At 37.4% G+C, this 27,140-nt stretch overlaps 1 long non-coding RNA gene across 2 annotated transcripts; it reads left to right on the forward strand.

Annotated features, from left to right (window-relative positions):
* Positions 1-8,384: 8,384 nt before the first annotated feature.
* Positions 8,385-26,708, forward strand: LOC145682040 (uncharacterized). Of its 2 annotated transcripts, none has more exons than XR_014130884.1 (3): positions 8,385-8,476; positions 22,753-22,890; positions 26,553-26,708. It is a non-coding gene; the product is annotated as an uncharacterized LOC145682040 (long non-coding RNA). The 2 variants fall into 2 exon arrangements; XR_014130883.1 differs by lacking the exon at positions 8,385-8,476 and adding an exon at positions 13,288-14,097.
* The last annotated feature ends 432 nt before the right edge of the window (positions 26,709-27,140 follow it).

Consider the following 27,140-nt stretch of genomic DNA (forward strand, 5'->3'; position numbering starts at 1 on the left):
GTTAGACAACTTCAGAGATACAGGATAGCGAGAGAAGAGTTACAAACTAGTCGGTATTTTAAATATATATATATATATATATATATATATATATATATATAAAAAACGAAATGATATATTCAGTCTAAAAATTATAAACTATCGGTGGCGGACTCGCAGTGTTAAGGATACGTACGGGACAAGAAGAGTTAGAGGAAATGTCCCGTCTTCATATAAGACAAAAGTTGTTCAGGGTAAATTACGTAATACATATATTTTTTGAAAATTTGCAACATTTTGATCAGGCACGTTACATGAATTTATTTGAGAAGGGTCCAAAGCTTTTGGAGGAATCAAATTCATTATGAGGAATTTTTTTTTTTAATTTGTAAACTCACCCGTAAAGAAAACACAATTTGTAGATAAATTAGAATTTTGGAATAATCAGAATATCAGGACTCCATTCACTGCTTACGTCTCAGATTTTGATCACTATTTAGCATTCCCACAACTTGTTAGGAAAGAACTGACCTACAAACACTATAACGACGACGAATTTGACGAACGAGGCAACATTTTTCTGCCATTTTGGACTAGTCGAATTTGAGATCATCTTTTTCATTCTTTTATTTTATTGTAAAATTTTGTTTCTTGATTACTTTTCTCTTTAGACTATATTTGTACTGTTTTGAATTGGAACTGTTTTTGAATCTTCCTTTACCTACTCATGGAGTCTACTCAGAGTTTTTTTTTTAAGATTCGTAAATAGTGGTAAGAGTTCGTTTAACTTTTAGTATGTTTTAATTTATTTTATTTTATTATGAAATATGCGTGTTTACAGGATTTAGACGTTTGGTTTTTCAATATATAGCACAATGTAACAGAAAATTAGTTTCTGTGGTGTTCGGTTTAACAAAATGCCGTTATACATGTACATTTTTCGTCCGTCTGGGAGATAAAAGTCTCAAGAACGAATTGATCAATCATCACCAAATTTAGTCAAATTTAGAAGGTAAAAGTTCGGAAAGGAGTTCGCTTTTCGAGCCGATAATCAAGTCTGTAGCGGTACAAATTATTCATCTCCATTTTTGATTGATCATTATATGGTGAAAAGGGGTAAAAGATAGAGAGAAGCAGTTTCCTGCAATCGATTAAACGTCTCAGAAATTTATACCATGTGTAGTGTAATATCACTATTAAAACTGGAAGTAAAAAAATACTTTCGGTTTAATGTTGAAAGTTATATAGTGAAAATAGTAACACATACCGGGAAGACGTTTTCTGTAATTGATTAAGCGGTGCAGGTATATATTCCACCTCCGCTGTATTTTCTCTATTAAAGGAAGTTAGAGAAAATTATCCACCTTTAATTTTAACGGTGATTGCTATAGAGTAGAAAACTGTCATAGATAGAGGAAACAAGTTTTCTGTAATCAAATAAGCATTCAAAAGTATATTTCACTTCCATTTTTAAGTATCCACAAAAATCAAAACTGGTAGAATCGCACAACGATTGTCGGTTTTAATGTTCATAGAGAAACGTTCTAAGAATAGGTTATGTCTTCTCTCTGAAACTACTATTGAAACCGTAAGTTGTAAATGTCAACCTCTTTAGGTATAAAGTTAATCGTTATAGAGTTTAAACGGTAACGGATAGAAATAAGTATTTTTCTGCAATCAACTAAGCGTTCCAAGAATATATTCTATCTACACTCTACTAAAACTGGAAGTGATACAAATCTACTACCTTTTTCAGTCTCTAATTGGGGAAAATGTTGGTCAGTCCGTTCTGTAGTTATTCTCACGCTCCAGTCTCGTCAAGGTTGGTGGTTCTAAGTTTACTTGTCCTGCCGTCCATGAACAACACGTCTGGCCCATTACACTACGGAAAGCATGCACATCTCCTGTCAGAATGTTACGATATCATTCAGTGGTAGCAGATACTTTTTCAAAGTTGCAGCGATGTTCATCTATTTTTCATGATACCCAAACATACCATAACATAAGATTGGCCATACCTTATGAATGCCATGAAGGTATTTTGTGAATGCTATGGTATTCCATATTCTTGCAACTCCAAATGATAACCGTAGGTGTAATCACTGGATACACAGAAAAGTAACTCACTTAAAAACATGACATTGGGCCAGTTCCCATCGTCCCAGTTATTGGTTCGGTAGACATTATGAGAAAAGGACGAACACTATTGGACATCTTTGCAGCTGGATCTGTTACCGGTGTTGTAGCAAGATCATAAGATGATACATGTGTTTTTTCGTAATACAGCGTGTCCCAGTGGCGCATTTTGTGGGCTACCGGTGGTAGCCCTTGAATATTACGAAATAAAGGTATTATAATAAAAAGGAATATATATTGATAATTTTATACTTTAGTATCTTCTTTCAATGATGCAACTTTCTGAGAACTATATGAATTTAAAAACATCCGGTAGTTTCTTTACACGGAGTGTGTTTCGCTACTTAAATGATCTTCGACTCGGCAACACAGCAGAAACCTACCTTTTCTTTCAGCAATAATCGTGTAGTTATCAGCAAATTCTTTGCTCCACCTCCAACCGCACCTTACGAACGGGCTGCCAGGTAGCACAAGCTGCCTACGGAGTAATCGGTTTCTTGGGCGTGCGTGATAGGTAAAGGGAAGTTATACGAGTAACAACAACGCATTTTGGGAACTTCAGTCGCTTGGAATTGTCTCGGACATCGTCAATTTCATTCCATAGCGGTTTGCGTCAATGCAAAACAAATTTTGTTTTACAGTATTTTGCGATAGTGGGCATACCTGCTATAATTACCTTTGCTTATTTGCGCTACGTTGAGAGGCTTTTACAAACTGAGGCTCCTTCTTCGTTGGCTAATCAGCTATTTCAGCGTTCTTTTGCAAACTTTCATTTACTCTAATGAGTAGAGTTACCACTTATCCAAAGCAAAATATACGGGCATTTCACGCAGCACATGAAGCTAGAAATGTACGATCCTTTTTCCGTAATAATTAGTAAAAAAAGAAGTCTTTCTAATAAGCAAATCGTATTTATCTACTAGATAACATATAAGTATGCTCTAAGGCTTACTGTTGTTTTCAAGACTGTATAATAACGTGAAAATATTATTATTATTATTATTATTAATAATAATAATAATAATAATAATAATAATAATAATAATAATAAGAAGAAGAAGAAGAAGAAGTATTATTAATGTACAGGTGTTACAAAGTAGTGGTAGCCCAAGCCATCAAACCGATAGACGCCGACTTGGTGTTTATGGACGACAATCACAGAGCTGCCCAAATTGGAAACATCCCAAAATGTGGGACAACCTACTAAATAGACTGGTCACCATATTACCTAACCTGAAATACATTGAGAATGTTCGGGATGCTCTTGGAATTGCATAGCGGAATTCTTCATCTTTGACACTTGAGGACCTGAAAACTACCTTCAGCGGAGAATGGAACAACTTACTCCTGAAATTTACGAACTCTATAGTGGATATCATAGCAACTATATGGAGCATCCCTTACTGCTCTGCTCAGAACCAGTCAGTATTAATGACAACTAACATTTCATGTTATTAGTCCATTTTAAAAGGTTATGTCTATCCACAATGACGAATTCTTACCATATTTGATCGATCAATAAGACTAACATAATATCGGCACTGATATTTAGGCCACTTACTGTACTCTGACTGTGCTATGAAAATGGTTAAAAATGAATTTGATGCCCAAAAATTACCAAACAGTGTGTATCCCTACTCATACTTTGAAAAACAGTAATAATAATAAGGAAGTTACATTTGTATGTATCTTTTTAGTAAAAGTATAAGTGCATATGTCCTTTTGTGTAGAACAATGCATGATATTACAGTTCAATTTCTCCTAGATATTGGGCGATCTGTGGTCAGCACTTCAGCTCCCCTTACCAGTTCCCAATTGTCTCACAATGCTTGATCAATACCGAAAAATCTAGCACAGGAAATAGAATCCGACAGTAGGTACAGCCAATAGCAACACATTTGTGCAACAAGAAGAGGTTATTTTAAATTTTCCATATATATAAAGAATACTTTTTAACACAATTAAATATTGCCAAAGTGAAAATTGGATTCTATTATTAGAATATAATATCTGCACTGGTACACTGAGAAAAATCCGTTATCCGGACAGCGGTATGTTGTACAAATATATGGAATCCTTACGTTTAGTACGGAAATCTGTATGGAGCATACGTTATCCATATACTACATAATTACTGCCTTTTTCTCACTTAGATATTACATCATGTTGCTGCAGGATGTCTGACATCGAACAAACTTCCGTATATTACATATGTATACGTATATTATATACGTCAGCTATATATTTCATACATCCATCTGTATGTGAGATTCTGACCGCCCATGGACAGTTCTTTCTTTCATCATGAGTGACGTCATTGAACAAAGAACAACTGTCGTTTTCTTGCGGGTCGGTTTATGCATATCATGTCACGGCGTGGGAGGTCGTAACACCCTTCATTCTATATCTTCTACTTTATACTTTTAATACTTTACTACGTAACACGATCTTATTAATTTATTATACGCTTCATATATTTACTAACTATCCAACGATATTTGTTGCCTCGGGCATTAAATTGGTGAAGAAGAAGAAGAAGAAGAAGAGTCATTTACTGAACTAGGTTTGTTTACAGCTAAAAAGAACAAAGGAAGGAAACAAAAGCCTGAGTAAGTACAATAGTTAACTATAACATTAATTAAATATTCCTTTAATTACCGATTACTTTAGTATAACTCTCTTTAAGCTTAATAAATCACTAACATGTTAACGTGACTTCTGGTTGCAACTCTTCCTATTTTAACCCGTTAGTTAAGAAGAAAGAATGGGCGAATCTGAATTTTGAGAATTCTTTGAACATTGGCGCTTATAAACTTTTTCTACATTTCAAGGTGCACAAAGTAAATGTTGTGTTTATTTATTTCTTTTTAGACGGTCCCTTCCTCGGAGGAGAATTACTATAACATAGAGTAAATCTCATAACTTCATAACATGTTTGCTTAGAAACCGTTTTCAGCGCGAATATCGTCTTCGTGTAGTCTAAAAGACTGTTAGCCATTTTTGCTAGAATATTTTCACATAAAGCTTTTTGTTTAACGTCCTGCGATTATCCACCAAGGTGATGATGAGATAGGTGATAATGGTTGCAAAAAGAAAGTGGGGTGGAACGGAAGAATCTTAAGAGTAATCACGCACACAGTGTTTGCCCACCAAAAGCTCACTTGACAGTAGCTGGAATCGACCCATGGACCCAAGGCGTCAGAGGTGAGAACTCTACCGGGTCCAAGATTTGTTTCGTGAAACACTCTGAAGGGAGGGAATCAATTTGTAAAAATAGTCGAGTAGCACAGAGAGTTAAGGCACCAAATGTGATGGGGCGGAAATTATTATCAGTCAACTTTACTTAGTTTTACTATGCATGCAAATTTACTAGCTTATCTGACCTACTTGTAAGCGCGTAACATTCCAGTTTTTGACGTTTCAAATCTGAAAATATTATGTTGATAGGTTTTCGTGATAAATACTTTCAATATAGAAAAGTAATTCACGTGAAATATATTTACGACGTTAGACGGTCTGTTACTTACAACTCATGGTTTATAAAAGGTATAAATAATACAATGTATATATGTACTGTATGCTGTACACTTATAACATGAAAAAAAGTTTGCAATTTTATTAATAGAGGCCATGATGGGTTAGTGGTAAGGCCTTTACCTCTGGCACATGGGGTCCTTGGTTCGATCCCAACTCGCGCCAAGTGAGCTTTGTGGTGGACAAATGTCGTGTGCATGTTTTTTCTCGGGGTTCTCCCGTTTCCACCCACTTTCTTCATTCCACCATTTCACTCATCTCTCATCATCACTGTCTCCTTTAGCCTAGCCAGCATAAACGTGGGATGTAAAACTTAGAGATTTCATTTCATTTCATTTTTGAAGTAGTGACTTCGACTTTATTCAGCGGGGGTGGGGGCTCAGTGATAGAGTGTTCACCTCCGGTGCTTGACGACCCTGGTTCGATCTCAGCTCGCGTCGAGTGGACTTTGTGGTGGACAAACACCGTGCTCTTGGTTTCTCTCGGGGGTTCTCCCGTTTCCTCCCACTTTCTTCATTCCACCATTTCACTCATTTCTCATTATTGCCGTCTCCTTTAGCCTAACCGGCATATCCCTGGGGCGTTAAACTTAAAGATTTCATTTCATTTCATTTTATTCAGCGGAAAGTCAAAGTTCGGTTTGGAAAAAATCATCGAAATTTATTTTATTTCTTCGGAAAATTCGATTACGTCATTTACGTGTTTTAGTTCTTCTAATGTCCTTTTAACACGCAACCACCGAGTTATGTCACTGCTTGTGAAGTATTGCTTAAATTGGAGCTTTTGTACGGGGCAACTGTAGTTGCTTCCTCTAAAACAGTCGCCGCCACCGTTAGCTTTAGAACAACTGTCTCGAGCAACTCTTCGTACCCGGCAGTCGTGAAGAAGCATTGTGTTAAATGGAAGGATTCGTACGGGGACACGGCAGTTGACGCCACCGTACAAGCTTCCAATGTACCTTTTTTTTTAAAAAAAAAAAATCTTAGTTGGAGTACTGATCACAGGCGAAAAAAGCGGAGTTGTTTATCACTTTATTTTACGTCACATACTGGAGTTCTCCGATGTCTTAAAACAACTATAGACTATTCCTATATTCTATATATATTACAATGCAGTATCATCCCTGTGATGAACGCATAAGATACCAGGATTACATTGTTGCCTTCTTTATATTTATACCATCTTCCAAATTACGTTTATAATACTGATCTTTCTGTAATACAACGTGCCCATGGAAGCTAACTAGTCGTCTATTACGTTTTGTTTTATGTATATGAAGCATACATATTAATCATCCGATTTGCAGCCACCTCTAAAGCATTTCTGGATGTATGTTATTATTATTATTGAGTTGAGTTGATTTTGAGTTTAACGTCCCTTTAAGCAGCGAGGCTATATGAGACGGGACCTACTGATTAACGTGGAATTCGAACCACATGAACTCCTGCCAAGAATCGAATCCGGGTCTCTCATGCCAAAGGCGCGTACGCTAACCGCTTAACCACGAAGAAACTCATTATTATTATTATTATTATTATTATTATTATTATTATTCAACCACTAAAGAAAGAAGCAAAGGAGGAAAATATGTTGTTGACCAAACCAAACATACATCGATGGGATTCAGGAGCGTCATTTCAGATTTTGCTTGGGGGGGGGGCAAGACCTCTTGATATAAGTAAAATTTTGCGTTTTCTTACTGATTTAATACTATTCTATTGATAAAATCTATATAAATCTCAATCTCAGGGGCGCAATTGCCCCTCCCTGCCCTCTCTAAATGACACCCCTGATGGGATTCCTCATGGCCAAGTAGTTAGAACTTCGCTGCCTATGCAGAACAGGTTTGATTCTCGATGGTAGGTACTGTGGTTTGAGAAACGAAATGAATTGAAATGAAATCTTTCAGTTTAACGTCCCATACTTATGTCCGCTAGGGTAAGGGAGACGATGATCAAAGTAAGTGAATGATGATGGAAGAATTGATGGAATGAGAATGTTGGAGGGAAAGGAGTACCCCGAGAAAATCCACGCACACGATGTTGCCCACCCCAAACTTACTTGGTCGAGGATCGAACAAGGGACCTCACGCCACAGAGACAAGGATCTACCACTGAGCCACCGTGCTCTCTAATGTGGTTTGAATGAAAGCTACGGATCTACGTCTAATATAGCCTAGTAGCCTCGGTGCTGTATCTTTGAAAATGAAATGAAATCTTTAAGTTTAACGTCCCACGGTTATGCCGGTTAGGCTAAAGGAGACGGTGATAATGAGAAATGAGTGAAATGGTGGAATGAAGAAAGTGGGAGGAAACGGGAGAACCCCGAGAAAACCCACGAGCACGGTGTTTGTCCACCACAAAGTCCACACGGCGCGAGCTGGGATCGAACCAGGGACCCCAAGCACCGGAGGTGAACGCTCTACCAATGAGACACCGCGCCGCCTGCTGTATCTTTCCATGTATATCTTGTGTACTAACAACCCAGTCCCACTACAGAAAAAATACGTGGGTATTGAAAGGTTTAAAAAACAACAGAGAAAACAAGTAATATATCAGTGTCTGCTATCAGTTGCTTGACGTAAAAAGCATTTTTTTTTTTTTTATTTCCATTGCCCAATAGTAAAATTGCCCGTAGGGGTTACTAACTGGTGGATCCTTTTCATTGGTAGCATTAGCGGGCGGGTTGTCATTATTTTTGTAATACCCAGAATTCAGTAGCATAGAAGCGACTTAGCTTCGTCTTGGCTTGACATTTGATGTGCAAAATTAGTATAAGAAGGAGAGTGGAAGCATTTTTGATCGTGGTCACTCACCTAGGATTTCAAGTAAGTTGGTTTTCCTGCACTAGAAGATCTACTATTTTACATTTCAATTAGTTTTGTTTTACTTTCACCTCAGTGCTGCGAGATTCCGTAAGCTCGTTTGTTTTTTATTTACGTAAATGTATGAAGGTATGTTTATAGAAGTAGCAGTTTGTGTAGACTACGTTAATCTTTCTTTTCTTTTCTTTTTTTTTTTAAAGTTTAATGTCCCACGATTATGCACTGGGGCTGAGGGAGACTGATTATGAAATGAATGATTATGTTGGAATAACGAAAGTGGGAGGAAACGAGAGAACTCTGTGGAAAAAAGGGCCATGGTGTTTGTTCATCACAAAGCACTTGGGAACAGTGTAGACCTATTTATTCCGTTAAGCCCCAATAGCTCTTCAACTTTGACAGTAATTACGGGGAAGGTTCTAGAATGCTGGTGCGCATATATAAGTAAAGAGAGTTGGTACCCAGGATGGTTACTTTCTTCATCAAAGCTCAATATTCAATTCACATAGTAATGCCAAGTGAGCGATAGCGAGTCAAGATTACTTAGTAGTCAGGGTGATTATTTTATTACGATTGAGTGGTTCTATTAAAAAGGAAAAAAAAAACTGGCATAATTACGTATAAATATATTTTGGTTAGGTTTGCTTAATTTTCGTTCACTGGTAAGAGTGCACTTTGAGCAGAACAAGTGATTTTGGGTATCTTTTAGTTTCTCCCCCAATCCTGCAAATATAAGATCTCCAGTGTTACTTACTAAGGGAAATATAACTGAGCGAGTGACAGCAAGCGAACGGGGTTAGACACCCCGCAGGGCTCGGTTTAGTATTGGTTCCTATGAATGTTCTGTTTAAAGTGCATTTTTACCGGTTCACTTACATAGTAGGTCTGGACCGACGGAGTTTATGGTACTTAACCTTGGAACAAGGATTGAACAGGGAGTAATTCCTCACGTCAGAAGTGACCACACTACCACTGAGCCACCGTGGTCCGAGCTCTCATTTCATAACTTAAATATCATACAATATTGACTGTTGGATTAAGTCATTTGAAATCTTGGAGCATTTTGAAATTACTCAAAGGTGTATATAGGTTGCATAAAATATTTTTTCTTTACGTAAGTAATCGAAAAAAATGTCCTATGTTGGTTGAGGAACGTATCTTCACATAGAGTAGTATAACACGGTCATGTCCGTAGCTAGGATGTAAGCCAGGAGAGAGGGCTTGAGAACCCTTTTTGACCATCTTCAGGCCTTCTTGAAACTTTCAGCTTATTGGTATGTATATATGAAAGTAAAATGAGCTCAAATTAGCTTCCACAAAAAATTAACTCATTCCCTTGCCTTAGTAGTTTGAAATATTAGAAATTAGTAATATAATTTTGAATAGTTAGTGATATGCGATGGTTCTAGCTTATGACGAACTGGTTCCTTGAAATCTCTGGTTAGTTCATATTTGGTCTAGAAAACATAATTTTCAAAATTAAAACATGTTTTCATTGTTTTGGATACATAAATTTGGAATTTAGGTATACATTCCTCCCCTCCCATCTGCGTTAACTTGATATGGAGAGTTGGCGTGTTTGCTATTTGTATTTGTCTTGGCACTTGATTTGGTTACTAAACCATAGTTGAAAGCCATGGGTATGCACGCAAGCCGCCACGAGAGTCTGCAACGGACGTTAAAGCAAATGCCTGACATGGGTTCGAATGCCAGGCAGTTTAATTTCACCTTTCACAGTGAGACTATTGTAGGATTGGACTGGGTTCATATTCTGTGCTTGGTAAAAACGTAAAACAACTGAATTTTAACTTGGACAGATGCTATAGATGTTATGAGACAGAGCATGTTATATATTGATAAGTAATAGTAAAGATATAATGTGGTTACTAACAGCAACGTGAAGACCACATAGTAGTTGGTAACTGTATTTTCATTGTTTTACGAGTGGTGGTTCACGGTATGATAACCAGATTTGATCAATCAAGTACTTGTATTACATTTTATTACGTTACAAGCAGTGGCGGATCTAGCCCGGGGCCGGGGGCGCTAGGCCCCCCAGTTTTTTGAGTGACAGATATAATTTAAGGTATTATTAATATTTCTTTCAAAGTTTATAGTAAACTCATGATATACCTACCATAGTCTGGGTTCTGCCCCCCCCCCCCAGTTTTTACCTTCTAGATCAGACTCTGGTTACAAGCGGGACGTAAAACTGAAAGATGTTTTACTTTGTTTCCATGCGTTTTCTTTATAGCTGTGCCCAACCTGGGCTAATGCGCCTGCCTGCATTCCCTAATGTCACGAAGATAATTGGGTCTACTTCTTTAGTTGGTATAGTTTAAGGGCACCGTCATAAAAATCGTTCCGTGATATTGGTGTGTACCAGTGGCGTATTTACGATTTTGTTCGGGAGGGGCTTTGTTAACTTTCGGGGGGGGGGGCTTTGCCTGGAAATGTGAAAATTCTGCAAGATATTTCATTTACTTTACTAAGTAAGATTTTGGGGAGGGCTTAAGCCCGGAAGCCACCCCCCTAAATACGTCACTGGTGTGCACAGTTCACGATTTCAGATAAACTGCGTTAAATAGCATACTATATACCCTGTTGGCATTTAGAATAAGATTCCTTCTCAATTCTTTACACTAATTTGATTTCTACTATAAATTAAATATATTGTTACTTTGTATTTTAGTAGTCTTCCCCACTGGTCTAGTGATTTCCGTGTGGCCTTGCTAAACGTGGCCCCTCGTCCGATTCTCGGTGGGAGAGTGGAAACAAATTACTTCCATAAACGCGTTCACTTCTATTAATTGTCAGTCTCTTTTGGCCTAAGGTCGTAGCTGTGCGACATGAAAAAAGAAAAATAATTTTTAATTCCCTAGTTTTGGTTTTGTGTAGGTCTACTTGCTGGAGTTGAGACCTTCAACGGAACAGTAAGTTATAGAATTTATAACTAGTTTAATCAGTCGGAAATTATTCCGGTTCCTTGAGATTCATTCGGTTATTAGTTTTTCTTCATAGTATTGTTTCACTATTTCTAGAAGGAATTAGGTATTAACAAAGCAACTAATACGCAAAAACTCGCTATGCTAGGCTTTGATTCACTTGAATTATTTCTCCTATTCCGTTTGTGTTTTGATCCCCAGTTGCGCACATTCTAGTGTTTTGTTTTGAGGCCAGGCCCGTAAGTAGAGGGGGAGGCTAGTGGGCAACTGCCCCCTAAACTTTTCATGGCCCCTCCAGACCTCAATACAGAAAACACAATTTAGATATTTGTAAGAGAAGTTTTGATGACTTGCCCCCCTAATATATTCATGGTCCCTCTAAACATATGTGGCTGGTTTCGGGCCTGCTTGAGACTACGTTTACCCTGTTGTATCCAGGTGGGAAGTGCAGTAACTCGAAGGGTTCAAATGAAGCTTCTTACGAGAGGGTGACTTTTCTAGATATACAATCAAAGCTATTTATATCTCAGTGATGCAATACGAGGGTTGCACTGAAAGTTTCGGGAAAATGATAGAACGCAAGAACATGAAAGTGCATTTTTTTATTGCTTTTGAAAGTACTCCCCATGAATAGCAGTGCATTTTCATGCGATAGAACCAAATCTTGAAACAGGTATGCCACTCCGAGGTTGGTATCTGTGAAACCTGCAGTTTGTATGTCTCGATGGCTTCTTCTGGAGGTGCAAAAGCGCTTCCCACGCAACATGTTCTTTATTGTTGGGAACAAAAAGAAATCACTGGGAACTAAATCAGGGAAATAAGCCGGATGTCATGACTTCGCTTTCCTGGTCCAGAAAATCATTTGTGGCAGCTGCTGTGTGCGAGCTCGTATAGTCGTGTGCAGAATGATACGACGGTTGAACTGTTTGCTCACATTCAGTACTTCTGATAGACATATGGTTGTGTACCATTCTGCATTGACTGTTCTGCAATTCTCCAATGGTACAGTTGCAATATGACCTGATTTACCAAAAACTTATGCAATCGTTTGTTTGGAGGCACAGTGTGCATGAACAACTTTGATTGGTTTAGGTTCTCGCGGAACACCCACACAGCAGATTGTCGTTTAGTTTCCGGTTCGTACGTATATATCCAAGTTTCATTACCTGCTCCAATGTTAAACACCGAATTAGATGATCCAGACTTGAACAGTTTCGTTATAACTTTGCACCACTTTACACGGGCGTCTTTTGTGCGCGACTTAAATTGTGTGGGATCCAACGAGTGCAAAGTTTTTTTACACGTAAATAATAGTGCAATATTATTTGTATTTGGCTCATTACAATGCCTAAGATTTCCTGAATTTCGCGATAAGTCACATGCCAATCAGTGTTCATAATTTCACGAACAGCAGCAACGTTTTTGGGCACAATGACTGTCGATGGACTACCTGCACAATCTCCATCAGTCAGGCTGAGCTGACCACACGTGAATTCCTGAAACCACCTGTAAATTGTCTGAGATGGGGCTTCATCAGGAAAAGTAAGTTATCTGATGAACACATTGTTGTTGTGTTAACCCTTGCCGAATATCGTAATAAATCATAATACGAAAATGCTCTCTCATCAGGTCAATTTTTGTTCACGATCACCTCACTTCAAACTAGTGCCCTGCAACGACAAAGATTGAGAGTTATAGAGTTATATACGGTTTATCTTTAGAGTGAACACTATTAAATTACTTGGAGAGGGGAAATCTTCCTCATCCTCCCGTTCATTCGAATTTTCTGGAAGCTCATGTGGTGCGTATTCCACGTTAAAGATCTAGAACCAAGTCTCAGATAGCCTCGGACCTGAATTGGATGCTAAACTTCGAACCAACCACGCTTGTGTAATGACTTGTGGTTTATTAATTGCGAAAGATTGGTAATGTAATGTAATTATAATGTACAATATATGTATTTTCTCTGTTAAATCATGGGTCGCGCTGGCTCAGTGGTAGAGCGCTCACCTCTGGTGCTTGGGGTCCCGGGTTCGATCCCAGCCCCCGCCAAGTGAACTTTGTGGTGGACAAACACCGTGTGCGTGGGTTTTCTCGGGGTTGTCCCGTTTCCTCACACTCTCTTCATTCCACCATTTCATACATTACTCATCATCACCGTCTCCTTTAGCCTAACCGGCATAACCGTGGGACGTAAAACTCAAAGATTTCATTTTCATTTTTGGATTTGGGAAGGAAGAAAACGGCCTGGGACCTATATGTTAGGTACCACTCCGGCATTTGCCTGCTGTGAATGAGGAAAAGCCAAGGAAACCTCATTCAGGATGGCTGGACTTAAAATCTTTTGATACTTTTTCGACCGAGTTCCCCCACCGGGATCGAACCCGGGACCGTTCGCACCGAAGGCGAGAGCGTTAGCGACTACGCTACGCGGGGCCACTAGTGTAGTTTAGAAAACTCATTTTTACTAGGATATTTGCAAGATTTTTTTTTTCTTTTAGTTTAACGCCCCATGATTGTACATCAATGTAAGAGAGAAGGTGACGATGAGATACATGATAATGGTGGAATCAAGAAAATGTAAGGAAACTGGAAAGTCTTAAGAATAACCACACCTACAGTGTTCACCAAAAGCCTATTTGTCGGGAGCAGGAATCGAACCAGGGACCTACCGCGTCAGAGGTAAGCGCTCTCAGAGCTTTCTTTTGTTTAAAGAACTTGTTTACAATGAAATATATATATATTACGAAGATATTGACATATTTTACAGCCTCACTGATATTTTAAAAAAAAAAAGTAGTCAGGGAGAGCTTACTTGTCAGGTTTTTATTTTTTAATTTAATTTATTTATTTTTGCTTTGTTATGTTCCCTAGTTAATTAATGTTTGGGTTACTGAAAATTAAAAAAAACTTTTTAGTATTATTGTTATGTCATCACTTTGGAACCAAAACGTTAGATTTTTTTTCTTGTGTTTTCATATAGGAAGTTGGTAAGTTTGTGCCTTAGCATTGGTTTGGTTTCTAGAACGTAATTGAAGGTCATGTTGAGTTGAGTCTTGGTGGGTTTGAGTTCGTGAAGTGTCAGGCACTGTTTGTGCCCCTGTCTTCTGTTTGTGATGTTTCCTGGCTTTGGGCTGTGACGTATTTATGTTGAGGAGTACCAACGCAGGCCGCGTGATATACAGGTAGCTACAACACAGCTTCAACAGTTACGAGTGCCAGGTCTTTGAATTTTAGCTTTCGTTACGGCGTGACTAATGCAGTATAGTACTAGGTTGAAATTCTATGGGTGGTAAAAACGGTATGGTAAGAAATACAACGTAATTGTTATTAGTTTAATTAGTGTTTCTTCATAGTATTGTTTCACTATTTCTAGAAGGAATTAAGTATTAACGAAGTAATGAATAAGCAAAAGCACACATTGATTGACGTTTACTATTTCTCATACTCCATTGAGAATGTTTTGATCCTCAGTTGCGCAAACATCCAGTGTGCGTTTATTTTCTTTCTTTTTTGGGGGGTTTACACTGCCTCACAGATGAGCTCACTCGTGGCTAAGTGGTTAGTGAACACGCCTTTGGCGTGGGACACCCGGGTTCGATTCCCGGCCGGGGGCCGCGGTGGCTCAGTGGTAGAGCGTTCACCTCTGGTGCTTGGGGTCCCGGATTCGATCCTAGCCCCGCCAAGTGAACCTTGTGGTGGACAAACACCGTGTGCGTGGGTTTTCTCGGGGTTCTCCCATTTCCTCCCACTTACTTCATTCCACAATTTAATTCATTGCTCATCATCAGCGTCTCCCTTAGCCTAACCGGCATAACTGTGGGACGTAAAACTCAAAGGTTTCATTTCATTTTTTCTTAATCTCTTGCACCGACCGACCGATCTCGATCAAATTTCCAACGTAGATGCGGTTCTGGCCTGGGAGTGTTTTTAGCTATTTACTTTGACAGTAGAACTTCGGGGAGGGGGAGGAGGGGGACAGAAAAAATAAATGACTTAATTTACTTTGAAGTGTAAAAGTGCGAGCGTTTTCTTCTCTCTCTCTCTCTCTCTCTCTCTCTCTCTGTCTCTCTCTCTCTCTCTCTTCACTCCTCCAGTCTCCTCTCACTTTTAGGGCCGCGGTGGCTCAGTGGTAGAGCGTTCACCTCTGGTGCTTGGGGTCCCGGATTCGATCCTAGCCCCGCCAAGTGAACCTTGTGGTGGACAAACACCGTGTGCGTGTTTTCTCGGGGTTCTCCCATTTCCTCCCACTTACTTCATTCCACCATTTCATTCATTTCTCATAATCACCGTCTCCTTTAGCCTAACCGGCATAACCGTGGGACGTAAAACTCAAAGATTTCATTTCATTTTTTCCTCTCACTTTGATTTCATGATTTCGCACTCTGATGAAAAGTATTAAATACCGCCAGGAAAAGTACTAATATATAACCTCTCTTTTAGGCGCCCCTCCAACCACGCGCCCGGGACACGTGCTTTGCTTGCTCGCCCATAGCTGCGGCTCTGTGAGCTACATAAGTAACATACAATGCTTACGTAATACTTTGGGTAATAAGTACTATTAAGAAAGGAAGAATTGCATTTTTTTAACTTTGGGAAAGAAGCTACTATGGGATTAAAGATAAGGTAGGAAAGGCAACACATTCCAGTCTATGCTTTCACCCAGCAGACATATTGTTTGGAACCAAAAAAAATGTGACTTTTGGAATCTTGTACTTAGGTTCACAGCGGAAGCGACGAAATAACTTGAATCATCCATTGTAGCTCTCCCCGCAACCAGTTTCTAAAATGTTGGCAATAAGTTTGCGAAACGAGAGGTGACGACTCCAATTTTGGGTGAAAAGTCGCTATAAGAAATAATCGAGAAATTCATTGTCTATAAGCATTGTAAAAGTTGTAGATGTAAACTAAACAATATGTTCTACTCACTGGCGCAAATCCCGGGGGGGGGATGACGGATACATGTCCCCTCCAATCTTGGAACTGAGGGGGACTTCTCCCAAATAATCCGATTTGAAATGTGTTTTTTGGGAGAAATTTGATGATTTTTGTCCGATTGCTACAAAGGAACGTGAGATGTCCCCCAGAATAAGCCTCAAATCTGCAGCCTCCTAACGCTAAAGACAACTCTGATCCTCCACAACATTGTTTTTCAACTTCATAAGTATTTTGGACATCGCCAAAAAAAGTATGGTAACGGTCTTACCCTCTCCCCCCCCCCAATGTTGAAGACAGATTTGCGCCGCTGGTTCTATTCACATCTTTGTAAACAGAGCGCAACCAATCCTTTAATTCAGGGATCATTTCAGGTTGTTTCGGGTACTTTTGTTCATGTTGTGGTCAAAATAGTTCCGAAATAATTAACACTACAGTACTTACGTTAAGCAATTTTTTGTAAAAGAAAACGTGCAAAATAATTAAAAGACCCCAGAGGACAAATATAACAAACACCTTCTTCGCCTTTATTCACGCATCTATAGCTAATCTTGTTGCTATCGGTAATGATGTATTACGTGTGTCTCTCAACGGAAACTCGGCGAACTAAAGGACATCAAGTTTGTAGTTATTCTTCGTTAGAGGGCAAGGGTAACATAACAATGCAGGATTGTGGAGTAGTGAGTACGCTGTACAGGGCCGGCGCTAGCAGTTTTGCCGCCCTGGGCGGTACTTTCAAATGCCGCCCCTTTAATCCACAAACCTTATTTTGACAGAAGACATTCAGATATTAAGAAAAAGTAAGATACCATATTTAAAAACATGTATGAAAAGGAAAAGTAAACAAAAAATTGAACTGCCTCTCTCGAATGCTTTAATATTTAAACGACTCCATACATGACACAATATTCAGTATGCTCGATTTTGCTGTACGTGATATACAGCAGGGCATACAGTTTTTTTTTAATGTATGCTTTAGTTCGACTAAGAATTTTAATTTTTAAGCTTATTTTATATCAAAAGGTGTTTCCAATAGAGTATGGAGCAAAAAGATAATATAGTGAGTCAAATATTACGGCAAAAGTAAGTAATTAGCTTAAGACTTATAATGTACTAAAACACAATAGAAATACACAATTTAACATAGTTTAATTGAAAAAACTTTTCTTGTTTTGGTATGAGCAAATTCCTTTATCACATTCGCGTAGTCCAATGTTTCAGCCAATTGATGTTCCATTGATATCATCACTAGAGCACTTAAACGTGTTTGAGATATGGAAGAATGTAGATAGTTTTTAATAAGCTTAGAGTAAGTTTCGAAAAATTTCTTTCTCAACTTGCCACGGTTACTGGTAAGATAAACCAAATCATAACTGCAACACTGACATAGGGAGCAAAGTCATATTTCTTGATTAATTTTAGTCTCTTTTGATGAACTTTTAGGCTTAATTATAGCGGTTAATAGTTTCAGTTCGTCTTTCAAATCACGGGTTAATATCTTTCGATTCTTCGCGTATTAAAATGCAGGCACTTTTCAGGCAAAAGTTCAGGTGGCATATCGTTCAGATTATTTATATCGTAAAGAAAATCGAAATACTCGCTGTGATGTTTAAATTGCCCAAACCTTTCTCTTAAATCTAACACAATACGTCTAGAAGTTTGTAATAAAAATCGATCTTGTATCTTGTTTGTGGATCTTCAATAGCTTCATCTTCTGCCTTCTATTGAAACTGTCTCTTCTTTCGACTTTGAGCGTGCACTGTATTGCCTATCCATGGATCATCCATATCTAATGCTGATGCCAACTCCATCGCATCAATTAAGCAAGGTTGAAACTTTGCATCATTTCTGCTCCTCTGAAAGTTCTCAGATTTGTTTTAAAGAAACCCTACTGGATCAAACACACTTTTGTTTACTATGTTTATGTGGAGTGAAAAGTCATACCACATAACGAGTGAGTAAAGAAAGTAAAGCCACGCAGGTGGTTTGCTATACACAGAACATCATGGGCGATCATTCTATTATATTGTCGTTACATATTTGAAGTAAGGTATCATAAGCCTCTATTTGATATCTAAGTGAAGTCAGAGCATCAACTCGACTCTCCCATCTTGTGGTGCTGAATGGTTTTAAAGTGAGGCTGCTAATAGGTTCCTTTAGTATGGCCCAACGTTGAACTGACGCAGAAAAGAAGTCAGAAACTTTTTTTAACTATACAAAAAAAAAAAAAAAATGAAACGGTGGACTTGAGATGTTGTGGCTACATCGTTAACGATAAAGTTTAGTAAAGAAACATGTAAATCTTGAGAATTTATTTTTTCTTTTCATATTGGAACTATTGTCATATCTTTGGCCCTTCATATCTTCGATAGAAGTTCATTTCTTTTAGCCGTTTAATTATTACTTCTGTCAGTTCTAGCTAGACCAGTGATGTCTTTTACTGGTACGAAACCAAGAAAGTGTTCGCAAATTTTTGTAAGCCATTCTCCATTATTGTATGTGATTTGTACAAAACGAACGATCCTTTGTACCAGAAATATCTGGTGTACAGTCTAGCACTATAGTATAATATGTTGCAGCTCTCAACAAAAACAGTATTTTACTTTCAATTTACTCACTAAGAATAGGAATTTAAAAAATTTTGGACATCTTTTCCTCAGTAATGGTCGCATTTATTTTGCCCTCCCATGGTTCTTTTAATGTGTTCGGCCATGATTTCTATTGCTTAAATATAAAAACAATTATATATATATATTTATATATATTGTTGATAAGACATGATAATGAACAATTTGTAAATTGGTTAAAAACTCGCTGCTAAAACCTAAATGTCTCTAGGTGCTGTAGGCTAGAACCGCCTGTCTCAAGTGGGAGTGTACCTTTTGCGTACTTGGAGTGGAGCGTTAGAATATTGCTGAATAGAAAAAAAATATAAAAGACACTTGACAATCTTATCCGCTCTAGCTGAAAATCTTATCTACGCTGCTGCAAGGGAAATCTTGAACGAGATACCTGTGGCTAGTAGTTTGATAATTGAAAATGAGGGGGAATGCTTTGAATTTCCTGAATCTGAGTGAAGTAAGTTTAAATTACATTCTCAGGGAACATAATTTTATTTTTCCATGTGGGCCTATTACGAAGCATTATATTTTAATAATATTCTTTTCTTTTTCAAATTTTGCCGCCCACTAGACGTGCCGCCCTGGGCGGTGGCACGGCTCGATCCCCCCTCGCGCCGGCCCTGACGCTGCATTTTCAAACTCTTCATCACTTGCGCTGATTAAAACAAACAAACAGAAAAAACTGTTTTGAACTAATAATGCTTCTCTACAGATGAACATTTTGTTTGCAGCAAAAAGTCGCTAAATGTGTAAGTAGGTAAATCGTCATTTAAAAATCACCCAAAAAAGTCTCCAATCGGAATTTTTTTTTTTGTCGCTATCGTAGGGCGACCATACGTCCCGTTTTGACCGAGACAGTCCCGTTTTAGGGGCGTGTCGCGGCCGTTCCGTCAGTAGATGGAAAAAAGTAGTATTCGTCCCGTTTTATGTAAATGAAAGAAGTAAATAACAAACCCAATACCTTTACTCCTTTTAAAAGTATAAATAATAACAAAGCGGCAAAAATTGAACTGAAATTCCCTATATTAAACATACTCTATAGTTCGCAGTACTGCTCGAAAGGCAGCAGAGGTTTTAGCAGTTGGTTGTGTGTCGAACAAATTTCAACGTGTCTTTCCTTTTTGATAAGTACCCGCTCTGTAACAAAGAGAGAGAGGAGGAAATCTGATATCAAGGCACTGATAAGAACAAAGGTAGATCTAAAAGTCTAGGGTTGCAAGAACCTGTCCCGTTTTTAACTGAAAATTTTATGGTCAACCTACGCTATCGTTGAGGTCGAATTCCCCTTATTTAGCGACTTTACCCAAAATTTGCAACATTGACCCCCACCGAACAACACCCCGTTATCTTTAGCCTAGCCAGTATAATAGTGGGACGTAAAACTTAAAGATTTCATTTCGAACAACACTCCCAGAAAGATTTCATTTCGAACAACACTCCCAGAAACCTATTGTTATACCATTCCCAAAACACCCTTTTGTACAGTTCTCCCTATTCGAAAAAAATTGTAAATAGCAGTGTTCATAGATAAATATGGAACTCAATTTTCCTGAATTTTCCAGGTTTTCCAGGTATTAATTTTGCAATTTCCAGGTCTAGTGGAAGAAACTAATAGTACGAGAACACATAAATTTTAAGAATACTATATTTATATATTTGAGAATGGCCACCCTTCTCCCCAATGAACGATTGCAATTAAATATTGAGTCACAAGAAAATAAATAATTAAAATAAAATTTAAGTTGAAAAATATTAAGTTGAGAAGCCTACTAAGGGAATTATATAATACTTTTGTTCCATACTTGAATACATTCAAAATATACAAAAAATATTGGCTTGGGGAAGAAAAAAGGGCCCGCGAGATTTTAACTGATTCTTGTAGTACTCGACGACAGAAATAGATTACTGAAAGAATTTTCAAAATCGGCACAGGCAAACATGAAGAAAATCGCATTTTCAGGTACCGGTTCAAAATGGGAAGAAAAAAGGACCGCGAGGTTTTAACTGATTCTTGTAGTACTCGACGAGAGAAATCGATTAGTGAAGGAATGTTCAAAATCGGCGCAGGCAAGCATGAAGAAAATCGCATTTTCATGTACCGGTTCAAAATGGGGAAGAAAAAAGGGCCCGCGAGATTTTAACTGATTCTTGAAGTACTCGACGACAGAAATAGATTACTGAAAGAATTTTCAAAATCGGCACAGGCAAACATGAAGAAAATCGCATTTTCAGGTACCGGTTCAAAATGAGAAGAAAAAAGGACCGCGAGATTTTAACTGATTCTTGTAGTACTCGACGAGAGAAATCGATTAGTGAAGGAATGTTCAAAATCGGCGCAGGCAAGCATGAAGAAAATCGCATTTTCAGGTACCGGTTCAAAATGGGAAGAAAAAAGGGCCCGCGAGATTTTAACTGATTCTTGTAGTACTCGACGAGAGAAATCGATTAGTGAAGGGATGTTCAAAATCGGCGCAGGCAAGCATGAAGAAAATCGCATTTTCATGTACCGGTTCAAAATGGGGAAGAAAAAAGGGCCCGCGAGATTTTAACTGATTCTTGTAGTACTCGACGGGAGAAATCGATTAGTGAAGGAATTTTCAAAATCGGCGCAGGCAAACATGGAGTAAATGGCATTTTCATGTACCGGTTCAAAATGGGGAAGGAACAAGGTCCCGCGAGTTTGAACCGCTACGATGTATGTTCACGAATGTGCCCGTCTTCTCAAATTTAGTTAATTACTGTGACACTGAAACATGTGACAGAGTCATATTGTGGATGACTCTGCAATCGGCAACCACTGCACATATACTCCTCCTGCCCCACAGTTTGATTATTTCGATCCATTCCTCACGTGCTAACGGCATGGTTCAACATCTGCAAGAAAGAGGTAAATGTAACGTTCAATTGGCAATAGCTTTTCACCAAATTAAGCATGGAATCTGATTGCATATTTGACATACTGAGAAAATTCTAGCCCGTGGCCATATGTATCACATATCCCACCAGTTCATAAAAATTTTGAACACAAAATTACGGTCGTCCGTGTGACGTACTCCCAAAAGGCCTAATGTGTATCACCCACCTCACATTCAATGAAACCACATCCGTGTAGAATTTAGAAAGGAACTTCTTATGATGTATACAGGATGTCTCAAACGTTCCCTGACATAGGTTCCCTGACGACAAAATGTAAGAGGAAAAACATCTCGAAATATGACGTTTTCAATCTAAAGTGAACACTTTTTTAAAAAATCGGACAAGATGAATGTGCTGTATACTCTTTATGCACCCAATTTTAAATGAAAATGCAACGTTGTCATTTACCTGGACCCACGACATAAGTGAATGAAGTTGCTGTTTGAAACGGGGGCTGGCCATCGACATGTTAGCGTAAAAGACAGTAACTTCACTCACTTCTGTTGTGGATCCAGGTAAATGGCAACGTTGCATTTTCATTTCACATTGGGCGCATAGAGAGTGTACAGCGCAAACGGGCCATCCGATTTTAAAAATTCCTTCACTTTAGATTGAAAACATCATAATTGGATATGCTTTTCCCTTCTACATTCTGTTGTAACTCTGATAATAACAGTTACCCTATGTCAGGGGACTTTTGAGACACCCTGTATACCTTATTTAATGTATGTTTGATGTCACTATAACTGTAGTATAATTTAGTTTGTTTAAATTTACAATTTAATACAAGTAGATTCGGATTTACATGCGTAGGATTTTGTATGCATCTAACTAATGAATTCTTTTATATTTATGCTTAACTTAGTGACTTGGCTTTGGACTGCAACTGATTATTGTAACCCATTATTGCTTGAGAAGAAACAAGATATCCGAATCTTCATTTGGAGAAATCAAAGTCTATTGGAAAGCTGGGGATTACAATCATTAATTTCTACATTTCAAGGTGCGTAGTAAATTATATATTGTGTTTATTGTTAAATTACTATTATTGGGTTTAGAATCAATGAAGCACTTCATGATATTTTATGGGGATCAAGATGGGTGCCGGATAGATAAGTATTTGAGCGTCAGGCTCTTATTTCTTTTCAATTTAATATTTAATCAATGATTATTTTTCTCCCTCATTATTCCACCAAATCGTATTCCAAGATCATATATCCATTTTTGTTCGATATATCCATATTTTTTAACATTATCTCTTTCATATTTCTATATTTTCGATTTTTGATATTGTTTATATTTCGATATTGCTGTATTTTTCGATATTTCTTTGGTGGACTTTGTGGTGGACAAACACCTTGCTCGTGGGTTTTCTCGGGGTTCTCCCGTTTATTCCCACTTTCTTCATTCCACCATTCCATTCATTTCTCATTATCACCGTCTCCTTATCCTAACCGGCATAACCGTGGGACGTTAAACTTAGATTTCATTTTTTATTAATCTCAGCATTTTATAGTGTATTCTTAAGCTTAAGGTGATGTATAATTAAATTTTGAATTCAGTTAACTTATTTTGTTTCTCAGATTGTTTTTAAAATGTATGTACAAACGTTGATGTTCATTCTCGAGAGTTTAAAGTGACGTACAGTTATTAAACATAGTATTTAATATTGTACTCAACGTGGAAGTGATATACAGTTAACTTTTGAATTTAGTTAACATTTTTCTTTCTGAAATTGCTTTAAAAAGTATGTAAAAACGTTTTTATTTTCTTTCTTGAGTGCTAAAAGTGATGCAAAGTTATTAAGCTTACTACGTTATATTGTATTCTCAACCCTAAACTGATACACAGTGCGTTTTTGAATAAATTGTCAAGTTATTTGAGTGATGAACACTGGTAGAAAATCCTGACTACTACTGGAACATTGTGATTTTAAGGTGACGACTACTGGTGCAAGGATTTTAAAATATTGTTTTTCCTTCAAGGGCTACTCCTTTTTGAATTCTGACTACATGGTCACTATAGGAAGGATCAGTGAGTCTTTCCAACTATGGTACAGCTCCGACAGATTCACGATGCTCAGAGAAGAGACAAAATAGTATGTTTTCAAACTTAAAGTGAGAACCACTGGCGTTTTTACCTTGCTATGCAAAAGTGAGTAAGTACTCCAATGGGGTTCCAATGCGGTACCTAATTTCTGCATTTTAGATATATGGAAATACATGTCTCTAAAATGTAAAGAACTGATGTTTTTGGGGGGAATAAACTATAGGTATGTGGGGCTTGCATACTTGACGCTACAATTCGGAAATTGAATTAAAATATGACTAACGGCTATCAAGATGTTGTCAAATAAAGAGAGGACCAATACAGGTATGGGATTTTCGTGTTAGATGCTAAAATTTCCGAAATCGGTCATGGAAAGTTAATAAACACCAGTAGCAATTTCATCTTAAAGTAATTAGATATCTTCATGGGGTGTTAGAACATCATGGAGTCTACCAAAATTAAATTTTAAAAGCTTTTGAAAATATAATCTGACATTTGTAAACAGTATTTGAAATATGTATTTACCCAAAATTTCCAGCTAGTACATCTAACATCTGGAGAAACACTGTGAAATAAAAGCTTGAAATTTCGGAAACAATTATTGGTCGCAACAAAATTAAATAAGATGGTACTTCTATGGGTTAAATCAGTACCTCAGTACAATTTCGATCGAAAGATTAGTTCAGTCCTAGGTTTTCTTCAGGCAATTCCAAGGGTTCATCGAGCTGTGCAAAAGAATGAAAATTCGCTGTCAATATCTAAGATAGTAACTAAGATATAAGGAATTATATATTTTATGACGTAAAAATAGATATCTTTATGGATTTGTACTTTTGGGTCTTTCCTATAAGAAAAAAATTCAGAAAACTACTGTATATACCTTAATAGACAATTCAGTGGGCGGGGACACAGTAGCTTAGTGGTAGGGTATTTAACTAATCTTTTTTTTTTTTTGCAGAAACTATTGGAGTATTCACTTAACCCATAGAAATACGATCATACTTAACTCCCTATTTAATTTTAAAATTAAATAAAAGGAAATATTTCAGTGTAGCGACCCACGATTATGCATTTTAGTCTCAGGGAGATTATGATTAAAGCAAGTGAATGTTGTTGACAGAATTGATGGAATGCAAAGGTGGGAGGAAAGAGAGTACCCCGAGAAAACCCACGAATACGATGTCCACTACAAACTGACTTGGCCGTGGATCGAACCAAGAACCCAATACACCAGAGGTAAGCACTCTACCACTAAGCCACTGTGCCCCGCCCATTTAATTGTCTATTAAGGTATATACGGTTGTTTTCTGAAATTTCTTCTTCTTACAGCAAATACTCAAAAGTACAAATCCATGTGGGTCTCTATTTTTACGACGTCATAAAATACATAATTCCTTATATCTCGCTTGCTATATTAGATATTAACAAAAAATGTTCACTTTATTTCAGAGCCCGATGAACGCTTGGAATTGTCCAAAGAAAATTTAGAGCTGAATTAATCTTTCGATCGAAATTGTACTGACGAGTCTGAGGTACTCACTTAACCCATATAAGTACCATCTTATTTAACTTTTGTTAGGATTAATAATTGTTTTCTGAAATTTCAAGATGGTGTATGGTGTCTCTCTAGCTGCTAGATGTACTAGCTGGAAGTTTTAGGTAAATACATATTTCTAATACGGTACTCTTTACAAATGTCAAAATATATTTTCCAAAACTTTTAAAATTTAATCTTGGTAGACCCCATGATGTTCTTAAACTCCATGGAAATACCTAATTATTTTAAGATGAAATTGATACTGATGCTTATTAACTTTCCATGACCGGTTTCGGAAATTTTACCACCTAACACGAAAACCCCATAACTGTATGGATCCTCTCTTTATTTGACAATATCTTGATAGTCATATTTTAATTAATTTTCTAAATTGTACTGTCTAATATGCAAGCTCCACGTACCTATGGTGTCGCTTTTTATTTCATCATATTTCGGTAACTGTTAGGCGTACCGACTTGCGGTTTCGGTAAACACACACCTCTAACGTTATTTAAAACGTTATTAAGACATATTTTAGAATATTTAGAAATGAGTTCTGCGAATATCATGACACCCGAAAACCCCCATCAGGGCGTGTGTGTAGTGTATTTAATTGAAACTACTTTTGAGGTTGTTGTAAGCCCTCGTAATTACGTTTCCAAAACTGCACCACCTAGTACGCAAACCCCACACTTCTATGGTGTCGCTCTTTATTTTCCCATATCTCAATATCCCTAAGGCTTACCGAGTTGAGGTTTTCGGTAAACAAATGTCAGTTCCCTACATTTTAGAGACATACATTTCCACATATCTAAAAAATACAGACATTAGATACCCCATGGTACCTCGAACACCATTGGGGTACCCACTTACTTTTGAATAGTAATACATTTTGAGTTGTTGTTCAGCATCAATAAACACTTCATAATTTTTCTACGTGCAACCCAAAAGTCCATACCTGACGGAACAGATTTTGTCCATTTAATCTCAAAAATGTTAAGATACTTTGTATTGTTAAGTACAACCAAGTTAAGCACACTGAATTTAATATTTTAAATATTTTCGGATTTTTGTTTCAGGTATTTCGTGCATCAAAACAAAACCAGGATTCTGCTTGGAAGACGGTGAAAAGAAGCAGTGTAGGTTGTGGCTAAAAGTACGTTCTTTCTGAAGACAGACCCAATTGTATTTACATTCTTTTGTACGAATATATAACCCTAATAAAAATACTGTACTACAAATTATTATTTCTTTCTTCCATAAATTAGAATAAAATATTATCTCTGTTTAAAGAAAATGTTAGTGTTAAGTCATTTCAACTCTTTTTCTCTGTAATAAGAATATTATCCCTCGCAATATTTTTTATCTTTGTGCTATTACGATTGGATGAAGTAAAATTCTATACGAAGCACTATTATTTCAGACATGCATTAAGAACTAATGTATTGTTCTGTATGTAAGGCAATGTGTATACTGAACATGTCTAGCGAAGTTGTTTTAATATAGAATCTATAACTCAGCTTTTCAGTAGTCAACTTTATTGGGAATCCGAAGAAAGAAGTATATATATATATATATTAAAAAAAACGTTGGACTTACCAACGTATGTGTTCGAATTCTGGACTAATCCAAATTATCCAGAGAAATCATTATATATTTCTTTGTTG

The sequence above is a fragment of the Thermobia domestica genome, chromosome 3 (assembly GCF_964235325.1).
Source record: "Thermobia domestica chromosome 3, izTheDome1.hap1.1, whole genome shotgun sequence".
NCBI classification, from domain to species: Eukaryota; Metazoa; Arthropoda; class Insecta; order Zygentoma; family Lepismatidae; genus Thermobia; species Thermobia domestica.